Consider the following 12354-nt stretch of genomic DNA (forward strand, 5'->3'; position numbering starts at 1 on the left):
GTTGAACTTATCAAGACAAATAACTTGTGGCGTTCTTCGAGTTCTAGACTTATCAATAGTTTCATTCCATAGACTATTGTGGCGTCTTTCATTTCCCTTTCAATCTTATCAATAGTTCAAATTACAAACTATTGTGGCGATTATCAGTACTCCACCCAAAACACCAAAACCAACCCTTCCTTTTAACTTATCCAAAAACCACCAAAAATTCCCTACAACAACAAACCCGCAAACCTTCATCCAAATTGAAGCAAAGACTTATTGAGGCAACCCACGTAATTCCGCAACGATTTGAGCTTCCTTCATCGCAAAGGCAGCGAGGTTCTCATCATTTGGTATCAGAGCCGAAGACGATCGTGAATCATGCAACTTTTTGCTGGGTTCGTTGAAGACTACCCCATGTCATACGTACTCAATGACGACGTTGAAGATGAAGAACATTTTTTTGAGTCATTGGGTGATCCAATATACGACGAGGAACTCGATGACGAGGAATTCAACGACGAATCGATTTTCCAAAAATATAACATCAGAGAGCCAATATTTGACTATCCGATCTTCGAAGAGCTAATCTTTGACAAAGACGAGGAAGACACGAAGATATCTTTTTCTCCAATTATCAATCAATCCGATGGAGGTGGTACAATTTTCGTTGACGTGTCTTATTTATTTGAGGTTGAATTAAGTATTTTTGAGTTCATCAAGATTGTCATTCTTTATTCGCACCACCTAAGAATGCATCGAATTCGAGGACGAATTCTGTCAAACACGGGGAGAATGATGCAGGGCAAACTTGGCTATAGTTTCAAGAATGTTGAGATCACCGAAACGGACAAAAGAGTAGTGTTTTCTGAGTGGAATCGACCTAGTAAACAAGACACACGAAGTAGGGACTCGGGATTTAAGCCGACTTCTGACGTTTAGGCTTTCAAAATGACGTTTTGTGTTCTTCTCGATTAATTTAATTATAGCTTTTATTATTGTGTTTAAGTAGATTTAATTTATGCATTAATATTCAGTTTTTGGATTATGAAAAGTCTCTTGATGAATCTATAAATCATGAGCACCTATTTTGTAATGGATAGATTATGAATGAACATTTCTGAAAACATTTTGTGAGAAAATACTCTCTAATTTCTTAGGTTCTAAATCGTTGAACTTATCAAGACAAATAACTTGTGGCGTTCTTCGAGTTCTAGACTTATCAATAGTTTCATTCCATAGACTATTGTGGCGTCTTTCATTTCCCTTTCAATCTTATCAATAGTTCAAATTACAAACTATTGTGGCGATTATCAGTACTCCACCCAAAACACCAAAACCAACCCTTCCTTTTAACTTATCCAAAAACCACCAAAAATTCCCTACAACAACAAACCCGCAAACCTTCATCCAAATTGAAGCAAAGACTTATTGAGGCAACCCACGTAATTCCGCAACGATTTGAGCTTCCTTCATCGCAAAGGCAGCGAGGTTCTCATCATTTGGTATCAGAGCCGAAGACGATCGTGAATCATGCAACTTTTTGCTGGGTTCGTTGAAGACTACCCCATGTCATACGTACTCAATGACGACGTTGAAGATGAAGAACATTTTTTTGAGTCATTGGGTGATCCAATATACGACGAGGAACTCGATGACGAGGAATTCAACGACGAATCGATTTTCCAAAAATATAACATCAGAGAGCCAATATTTGACTATCCGATCTTCGAAGAGCTAATCTTTGACAAAGACGAGGAAGACACGAAGATATCTTTTTCTCCAATTATCAATCAATCCGATGGAGGTGGTACAATTTTCGTTGACGTGTCTTATTTATTTGAGGTTGAATTAAGTATTTTTGAGTTCATCAAGATTGTCATTCTTTATTCGCACCACCTAAGAATGCATCGAATTCGAGGACGAATTCTGTCAAACACGGGGAGAATGATGCAGGGCAAACTGGGCTATAGTTTCAAGAATGTTGAGATCACCGAAACGGACAAAAGAGTAGTGTTTTCTGAGTGGAATCGACCTAGTAAACAAGACCCACGAAGTAGGGTCTCGGGATTTAAGCCGAATTCTGACGTTTAGGCTTTCAAAATGACGTTTTGTGTTCTTCTCGATTAATTTAATTATAGCTTTTATTATTGTGTTTAAGTAGATTTAATTTATGCATTAATATTCAGTTTTTGGATTATGAAAAGTCTATTGATGAATCTATAAATCATGAGCACCTATTTTGTAATGGATAGATTATGAATGAACATTTCTGAAAACATTTTGTGAGAAAATACTCTCTAATTTCTTAGGTTCCAAATCGTTGAACTTATCAAGACAAATAACTTGTGGCGTTCTTCGAGTTCTAGACTTATCAATAGTTTCATTCCATAGACTATTGTGGCGTCTTTCATTTCCCTTTCAATCTTATCAATAGTTCAAATTACAAACTATTGTGGCGATTATCAGTACTCCACCCAAAACACCAAAACCAACCATTCCTTTTAACCTATCCAAAAACCACCAAAAATTCCCTACAACAACAAACCCGCAAACCTTCATCCAAATTGAAGCAAAGACTTATTGAGGTAACCCACGTAATTCCTCAACGATTTGAGCTTCGTTCATCGCAAAGGCAGCGAGGTTCTCTTCATTAGGTATCAGAGCCGAAGACGATCGTGAATCATGCAACTTTTTGCTGGGTTCGTTGAAGACTACCCCATGTCATACGTATTCAATGACGACGTTGAAGATGAAGAACATTTTTTTTGAGTCATTGGGTGATCCAATATACGACGAGGAACTCGATGACGAGGAATTCAACGACGAATCGATTTTCCCAAAATATAACATCAGAGAGCCAATATTTGACTATCCGATCTTCGAAGAGCTAATCTTTGACAAAGACGAGGAAGACACGTAGATATCTTTTTCTCCAATTATCAATCACTCCGATGGAGGTGGTACAATTTTCGTTGACGTGTCTTATTTATTTGAGGTTGAATTAAGTATTTTGGAGTTCATCAAGATTGTCATTCTTTATTCGCACCACCTAAGAATGCATCGAATTCGAGGACGAATTCTGTCAAACACGGGGAGAATGATGCAGGGCAAACTGGGCTATAGTTTCAAGAATGTTGAGATCACCGAAACGGACAAAAGAGTAGTGTTTTCTGAGTGGAATCGACCTAGTAAACAAGACCCACGAAGTAGGGTCTCGGGATTTAAGCCGAATTCTGACGTTTAGGCTTTCAAAATGACGTTTTGTGTTCTTCTCGATTAATTTAATTATAGCTTTTTATTATTGTTTTTAAGTAGATTTAATTTATACATTAATATTCAGTTTTTGGATTATGAAAAGTCTATTGATGAATCTATAAATCATGAGCACCTATTTTGTAATGGATAGATTATGAATGAACATTTCTGAAAAACATTTTGTGAGAAAATACTCTCTAATTTCTTAGGTTCTAAATCGTTGAACTTATCAAGACAAATAACTTGTGGCGTTCTTCGAGTTCTAGACTTATCAATAGTTTCATTCCATAGACTATTGTGGCGTCTTTCATTTCCCTTTCAATCTTATCAATAGTTCAAATTACAAACTATTGTGGCGATTATCAGTACTCCACCCAAAACACCAAAACCAACCCTTCCTTTTAACGTATCCAAAAACCACCAAAAATTCCCTACAACAACAAACCCGCAAACCTTCATCCAAATTGAAGCAAAGACTTATTGAGGCAACCCACGTAATTCCGCAACGATTTGAGCTTCGTTAATCGCAAAGGCAGCGAGGTTCTCATCATTTGGTATCAGAGCCGAAGACGATCGTGAATCATGCAACTTTTTGCTGGGTTCGTTGAAGACTACCCCATGTCATACGTACTCAATGACGACGTTGAAGATGAAGAACATTTTTTTGAGTCATTGGGTGATCCAATATACGACGAGGAACTCGATGACGAGGAATTCAACGACGAATCGATTTTCCAAAAATATAAAATCAGAGAGCCAATATTTGACTATCCGATCTTCGAAGAGCTAATCTTTGACAAAGACGAGGAAGACACGAAGATATCTTTTTCTCCAATTATCAATCAATCCGATGGAGGTGGTACAATTTTCGTTGACGTGTCTTATTTATTTGAGGTTGAATTAAGTATTTTGGAGTTCATCAAGATTGTCATTCTTTATTCGCACCACCTAAGAATGCATCGAATTCGAGGACGAATTCTGTCAAACACGGGGAGAATGATGCAGGGCAAACTGGGCTATAGTTTCAAGAATGTTGAGATCACCGAAACGGACAAAAGAGTAGTGTTTTCTGAGTGGAATCGACCTAGTAAACAAGACCCACGAAGTAGGGTCTCGGGATTTAAGCCGAATTCTGACGTTTAGGTTTTCAAAATGACGTTTTGTGTTCTTCTCGATTAATTTAATTATAGCTTTTATTATTGTGTTTAAGTAGATTTAATTTATGCATTAATATTCAGTTTTTGGATTATGAAAAGTCTCTTGATGAATCTATAAATCATGAGCACCTATTTTGTAATGGATAGATTATGAATGAACATTTCTGAAAACATTTTGTGAGAAAATACTCTCTAATTTCTTAGGTTCCAAATCGTTGAACTTATCAAGACAAATAACTTGTGGCGTTCTTCGAGTTCTAGACTTATCAATAGTTTCATTCCATAGACTATTGTGGCGTCTTTCATTTCCCTTTCAATCTTATCAATAGTTCAAATTACAAACTATTTTGGCGATTATCAGTACTCCACCCAAAACACCAAAACCAACCCTTCCTTTTAACCTATCCAAAAACCACCAAAAATTCCCTACAACAACAAACCCGCAAACCTTCATCCAAATTGAAGCAAAGACTTATTGAGGTAACCCACGTAATTCCGCAACGATTTGAGCTTCGTTCATCGCAAAGGCAGCGAGGTTCTCTTCATTAGGTATCAGAGCCGAAGACGATCGTGAATCATGCAACTTTTTGCTGGGTTCGTTGAAGACTACCCCATGTCATACGTATTCAATGACGACGTTGAAGATGAAGAACATTTTTTGAGTCATTGGGTGATTCAATATACGACGAGGAACTCGATGACGAGGAATTCAACGACGAATCGATTTTCCAAAAATATAACATCAAAGAGCCAATATTTGACTATCCGATCTTCGAAGAGCTAATCTTTGACAAAGACGAGGAAGACACGAAGATATCTTTTTCTCCCATTATCAATCAATCCGATGTAGGTGGTACAATTTTCGTTGACGTGTCTTATTTATTTTAGGTTGAATTAAGTATTTTGGAGTTCATCAAGATTGTCATTCTTTATTCGCACCACCTAAGAATGCATCGAATTCGAGGACGAATTCTGTCAAACACGGGGAGAATGATGCAGGGCAAACTGGGCTATAGTTTCAAGAATGTTGAGATCACCGAAACGGACAAAAGAGTAGTGTTTTCTGAGTGGAATCGACCTAGTAAACAAGACCCACGAAGTAGGGTCTCGGGATTTAAGCCGAATTCTGACGTTTAGGTTTTCAAAATGACGTTTTGTGTTCTTCTCGATTAATTTAATTATAGCTTTTATTATTGTGTTTAAGTAGATTTAATTTATGCATTAATATTCAGTTTTTGGATTATGAAAAGTCTCTTGATGAATCTATAAATCATGAGCACCTATTTTGTAATGGATAGATTATGAATGAACATTTCTGAAAACATTTTGTGAGAAAATACTCTCTAATTTCTTATCACCCCTCGCCAACCAGGTTAATCACGAGGCGAGGAGCAGGTTCCCCGGACACGGGAGGATCGACGCCCCCACTTGTGCCGTGCCCAGTTGGGGCGCGCCCAGTAGGAGCCCAAATCTTACTCCCACAAGGAGAAAAACAGAGGAAAAACCTCCAAAAGTCAGATTCCCCCGCGCGAGCGCACCAGCCCCGTGCACGGGGCGCGCCGCGCGCCGCGCCGGCCAGGGGGCGCGCCGCGCGGTTACACCAAAAAAGAAAAAAAGAAGAGAAAGGAAAGGAAAGGAAAACTTTCCTTGGGTGACGAGATTTTGAAGATATTTTCCTCAAACACCCAACAGAAAAGATGAAAAGTTCATCGCCGGGAACCTCCCGAGCGACGAACTTGGGGGGCTAATGTTGTCGGTCATTTTCGGAAAACCCGAGACGCCAAGAAGGCACGTCGCTCAAACGGCGGATGGTCAGGCCGGAGGTCCTGAAGAGCGGCAAGCCTTCAAGCCCTCGCCCAAACTCTTGACTCCTTGAGTCTGCTCCTTGAGTCGAGACTTCATTCAGTCTCCTCGAGTCGAGCCTCGCTCCTCGAGTTGAGCCTTGAGTCAGTTTCCTCGAGTCGAGCCTCGCTCCTCGAGTTGAGCCTTGAGTCAGTCTCCTCGAGTCGAGCCTCGCTCCTCGAGTCGAGACTTGAGTCAATCTCCTCGAGTCGAACCTCGTCCCTCCGAGTCGGGACCAGAGTCGGTCCCCTAGAGGCGAGCCTCGACTCGGATCCTATTCGTCGAATAGATACATTCGTGTCATAAACCCGGAATACGAAGCCCACAATAGCTCAACGGGCCCGGAAGGACGACAGTCGCGAAAAGCCCACGAAGATGTAGCCCAGCGCGCCGCGCCCGGGCATGGTCGCGCCGCACGCCACGGGTCGCGCGCCGCGCGTGTTGCGCCGCTACCTCTTGTGCGCCTCCACTTGAAGAGGTGCGCGCCCCTAGTCCCACATGGATGACGAAGGACCTTCCTAAGGCCCTCGAACACCTATATAAACCTCCTCTCACTGAGGGGGAAGCCATCCCATCTTCTCCTATCGATACGCTCGAATTCTCGCTCTCCTCTACTTCTTTTGATGCCATCTTTGGCCTGAAGCATTCTCGCAAGTCTCTCTCATTCTCAGTGGTTTTGAAGCACTCTCGGGGACTTGCCGGACGTCGCTCCCACTGATCGAACGCCCTCCAGTGCTCAGGCACGCTCCTAGGGTTATCGACTAGAGTCCCCCTACGCGTCTAATACGCTAGACGCGTACGCGATCTCCGATGTTCTGAGACGCCGCCGAGGACTCCTCCGCGCCCCGTCTCCTTCGTCGAGTATGCTTCTCCACCAAGGCTCCGTGCCTCACACTGCGTTACACACCCCTGAACTACGTTCTGACCTAATCCCACACACGGGTACGTAGGCAGCCGACACACAAGGCACGGTCACTCCTCCTCCTCACCCCTTCCCTCTTCCGAGAGGCGGATTGATCGGAGAAAACCTAGCTCGAGACTTTCGAGCTCACACTTTGGACCCGGGTGCGATCACTTGGTCCGACCTTGGATCGAACCGCCCGAGGTATTCAATCGATGTTCATTTTCATGCGACAACAACCACGAAAGTTTCTATCACATGAATCACTTGAGGTAAGAAGGATTTAGTGTGTGGGAACTTTTAAACACGACGACTCGAGAACAAGTCTTAGAGTCGAAGAGCTAAAACACTAGGTATAATGTGGATCTAGGTGCAAAAAACAAAAACGAAAAAGGGAATCTAGATAGAGAGAGAGGGGCGACTACAATGAAGAGAGAGAAGCTCTTAATCTCAAAATTGTGTGTTGTGAGTTGTAAATGAGGTGGGGTATTTATAGGAGGAGGATTACCTTTAAAAGGTAGTTTATCTTTTTCTATAGAATATCACATATTCGTGAGCAAATATTTGCTCTCCTTTTCCTCATTTCACATGTCCAAGATGGCTTCTTGAATCCCTTGGATTTGTTTCCTCTTTTTCCTTTGGCAAGTATTTTCATACATTAAAGTACAAAATAAACTCTCTTTTCTCTCTCTCTCTCTTTAGTTGGACGGTTTGCATGCTTCTAGAAGGAGCTTCTAGATGTTTCTTCATTTGTTCATTACAACATAAGAAATACCCATTAAGAATTTTCAAGTAAAATTCCATGAAATGAAATTAATCATCAAGGCTCAATAACATCATTATGGCTGAGTGATCCAATTCCATTGTCATCATATGACAATGTCAAAAAACTTATTTATTGACATTCATACCACCCCATGTCCAAAAAGACAAAACTACCCTTTAGACAATTTTCCTAAAACTTGTCTAGTGCTTGTTTTGACTTAGCTTCTAGTTTAACTAATCCTACTCGAAATGACTTGTGACAGTGACCTCATGGATCCAAATGAACAAAGCTTGAGCTAACATACTTAGACTCAAAAGTTCACAAACCTTTTCCAAGTTTAGCTTAATGTCAACTGACTCCACTAAAGAGTTGACACTGAGAATCTCTCGGTTCAAATGAATTTATTTTCTACTAAAAAATTCAACTTAATTGTGATGAGTGGATCCACTGAATATTATCTATGTTTACCCTTCATGAATATCATCACCTAGTCGGAATTTACAAAATTACCATTTTACCCTTCTAGCTGTTATATCCTCAATTCCTTTCTCGCTTGTGAATAATTTAGAAACAATGTATTGACGAGGAGCTAACAAGTTACAATGATTCATCCAAAAGAGTCATGACTCAATTTGGACACTGGCCAATTCATTTATTCACATTCCAAGGAACAAAGCATGAGGTGATATACATTGAATTTCAGAAATTGTGTACATGAATTCCATATCTATGAGATTTTCACAAAATTACTCATAACATCTTCATAATTTAGTACTTCACATTTAGGTCCTGTCTATATCAGATAGTGAATTTAGAACTCTGACTTTCTCAAATGAGAATACGTAAGCTATGAAATGACATGTCTCATTTCAGGATTAAGCTAAGCATGATGCAATTCATACGTAGTGACTTCGAGACATAAGAGGTTAAATGGTTTGTTCTTATTCTGTCTCAACGGTGGACAACCTGGCAGATCCATTCACCAAGGCCCTAGCAAACAAGGTCTTCGGCCAACATCGGGAGTGATTAGGCATGAAGGACTTCACACATCTTCTTTAAGTCAAGTGGGAGTTTGTTGTCAATGGTGCCCACAAGAAGAGTTGTAGTCTTTACTTATGTATATTTGACGTAATAAAGTCTCACGAAGACTCTTGCTTGTAATTGCTTATTTATTAATAAAAGTTGAAACGTTCATTCATTCTTCCTTGTCTGAAGCTTTATGATAAATGTTGTCGCTCATTTTCGGACAATTATTTAGGAGCCTAAAGTGGTTAGATCCAAGGCCGGACCATGTGGTCTCGCTTCGGCTCGAGCGTGTCGGACTTGGCATCCCAAGTCGTCCCTTAGCTGTTGGTGATGCCGGCCTCGTCCAAACACCTGTAACGCGGGAAAGAATGCGTGAACTACAAAGGGAAAACAGAGGGGGTGCCTCTGTTTACCTCTCTGACGCTCAACATTAGTAGGATTGAGGGGATAAAAGGGGTTAGGTGTTTAGAGAGCCGAAGCTTGAGAGATACGAGTGAGTTACGAGTTCAGCATCGTTTCAGTACTCAATTTCGGACTACCTGTTTCGAGGGGTCACACCTCATATTTATAGGCGACCATGGAGCGTTTTGGGGCTCCTTGGCCATGTGGATACCCCAAGTTTGGCCATTGGCCGAGGCAAGCCTTTGGGTCGGCCAATGGCCGGGGATATCCTTGGGTCGGCCATTGGCTGAGATAGGCCTTTGGGCCGGCCAATGGCCGCAGATATCCTTGGGTTGGCCATTGGCCGAGGCAGGCCTTTGGGTCGGCCAATGGCCGGGGATATCCTTGGGTCGGACATTGGCCGAGGCAAGCCTTTGGGCCGGCCAATGGCCGGGGGTATCCTTGGGTCGGCCATTGCCCGAGGCAGGCCCTTCGGCCAGCCAATGGCTGAGGATATCCTTGGGCCGGCCATTGGCCGAGGAAGGCCCTTGGGCCGGCCAATGGCTGAGGGTATCCTAGGGCCGGCCATTGGCCGAGGCAGGCCCTTTGGCCGGCCAATGGCCGGGGTGAGTCGCCGGGACATGATCGATGTCGCCTCGCCTTCGTTCGGCCGCGATCGGGGTTGGGACGGTAACATTAGCCCCCCGAGTTTATCACCAGGTGCAACCCGTGTGGTAAACTCAAGGTATTCCGTCATCGCCGACCCGTCGGAGCGTTTCTCCCTTCATCCCAGCGAGGTACGGTCATATTATTTTTTTATTCGTCTTTCATGTTTACCATTTTCGCCTCGACACACACGCCCATTTTCGGGCGTCGACATTCCCGGCTCGCTAACACTCTCCAGCTTCCTGAGCTTGAGGAAACGGTTCGACATTCCAGGATCGATATCGATCTTGCGATCGCTGCCTGACGACCTCTAAACCCGTCCACGAAAGGGGCACACTGCCATTCACGAGGCGAGCCTTCGCGGAGGGCTACGGCTGCCCTTCCAGCCGGTAGTCCAAGAGTTTCTGATTCGACTGGGAGTGCATGCATCCAGATGTCTCCATCTTTGTACCGGGTGGTCACGACGTGCCATATGATGCTCTATCGAGCGAAGAGGAGGGCCGTTACTGTAGACGACATTCAGGATCTTGTAGTTGTTCGTGGAGTCCCTGGGAAACCGGGTTTTTATCTAGCGACCCCTTGGAAACGTCTCGCTATTATCACCAAGGTCACCTCAAAGCACCGATACCCTTGGGTGTGGGTGTCAGAATCCGCCTTCATGGCGGCACCCCTCGCGTTCGGACCCGCGGCCGACTTCTCGCCTGTTCGCGACGCCGAGGACTCCGAACTTGCTGCTGTGGTCAGGGCGGTCCCGGACTCGAGGCGGCAAGGGTCGGTGTTCGAGTCTCTGGACTTAATGGCGATGACCGGGTGGTTTGTGCCTGGCGATGAAGTTCTACCAAGGCCCTATCCTTGGCGCGGAGGTCGTGGAGGACCACGAGTCTGAGTCAGGAGGTTCCTCTACTCCCCTCCCTGATGCGGGGGGTACTAACCATATATATATTTTTTCTATGCTATGGCAGTACTCTATCGCTTACGATTCACCCCCTAAAATATGAAATCTTACATGACAGACCCTGAAATCCTACATTCTAACGAAACTCAACCTTCTGTCAAATATTTAACAGAAGTATTTGACAGAAATTGTGATGGACAATGAATTTACTATACTACCCTTAATTATTTTCTTTTTTAAGAGCAATTATCATACAAACCTCACTTAAATCCCAATAACATACCAATCATCGCCACTATTAAAAAAAAACCAAAACCCAATAAATACTCAGAAAAGAGAAACAGAGTGATTGAAGAGACGAACCTCATTTAGCGGAGGAAGAGGACGAGGCTTTGTTGGACTTGTAAGCCTGGGCTAAAGCGTCGTCGTATGGGTCTCTGCGTCCCTCGACTTGGTTGATCTGAGCATCCCATCGGAGCTGAGCGTTGTGTCGCTCGAGAGTCTAGAAATCGTACGGACGGAGAGGCAAACTCCACATCTCCTTCGTCTTCGCGCACCGATCCTTCATGGCGTAGATGTGCTTCCTTATATTCTCGTCCCTCTCTTTCGGATCTTCCATCATCCAAAGTATCAGATCCTCCGCGAACTCCATTATGAAACTCATCTCTCTCTCTCTCTCTCTCTCTCTAGCCTGAAAGCTCGAAACACATCAACAACCGATTATTTTCCTGCGACGGAACGAATTCATCGTCTCGAGAAATTCGATTTGATCGGATAGTCAAAACACGCTGCGACGGAGCGAGAATTTGATCGTCTCTCGAAATAGTAGATTCCGAAAGGGATATCGATACAGAGAAATACGCACTAAAACAGAATGTATATCGACGAAGCCATATAATTCGATGAAGAAGATGATATAGAAAGTCGAAGGATTTACCTGGTTTCAATGTCGAAGCTTTTTGGGGATTTATAAAGTAATAATTTTTTTAATTGTACAATTACCGATTTACCCTTTAAACACTTGACAGTCGTTAATAAAACTTGGTAGAAGGGTGTGTTCGTTACAATGTAGGATTTCAGGGTTTGTCATGTACGATTTCATATTTCAGGGGGTGAATCGTTATTAGTGTCATAGTTGAGGGGGGAATAATGTAATTTATCCTTATTATTGTTATGTTCTAATCGACTGACGCCCTTTGTGACAGATACCATGGCTCGAGATCGTTCGCGTGCGCGGGTGCCCAGGGTGCAATCTACTGCCAAAGCTGTGGCCGCGGCCCGCTCTCGAGTTGAGGCTCGTCGCGGGGGATCGCTGGTGCGGGCGAGGAATGAGGTGATCTCTTCGAACAAGCGACCGTCGTCGTCGGTCTCTCTCAGTTCGACTTCCTGTCAGAAGCGCGCTCTCACGTCGGTGGTGTTGTCGGTCGTTTTCAGAAAACCCGAGACGCCAAGAAGACACGCCGTTCAAAGGGCCGATGGT

The 12354-nt window shown here is 43.2% G+C and overlaps 1 pseudogene across 1 annotated transcript; it reads right to left on the reverse strand.

Annotated features, from left to right (window-relative positions):
• Positions 1-11234: 11234 nt before the first annotated feature.
• Positions 11235-11843, reverse strand: LOC149390286 (uncharacterized; annotated as a pseudogene). The gene is made up of 2 exons (XR_016300296.1): positions 11812-11843; positions 11235-11565 (listed from the first exon to the last, which is right to left on the reverse strand). The product of XR_016300296.1 is annotated as an uncharacterized LOC149390286 (transcript).
• Positions 11844-12354: the final 511 nt, after the last annotated feature.

The sequence above is a fragment of the Urtica dioica genome, chromosome 7 (assembly GCF_054948205.1).
Source record: "Urtica dioica subsp. dioica isolate 48M chromosome 7, U.dioica_male_clone48M_v1_H2, whole genome shotgun sequence".
NCBI classification, from domain to species: domain Eukaryota; kingdom Viridiplantae; phylum Streptophyta; class Magnoliopsida; order Rosales; family Urticaceae; genus Urtica; species Urtica dioica.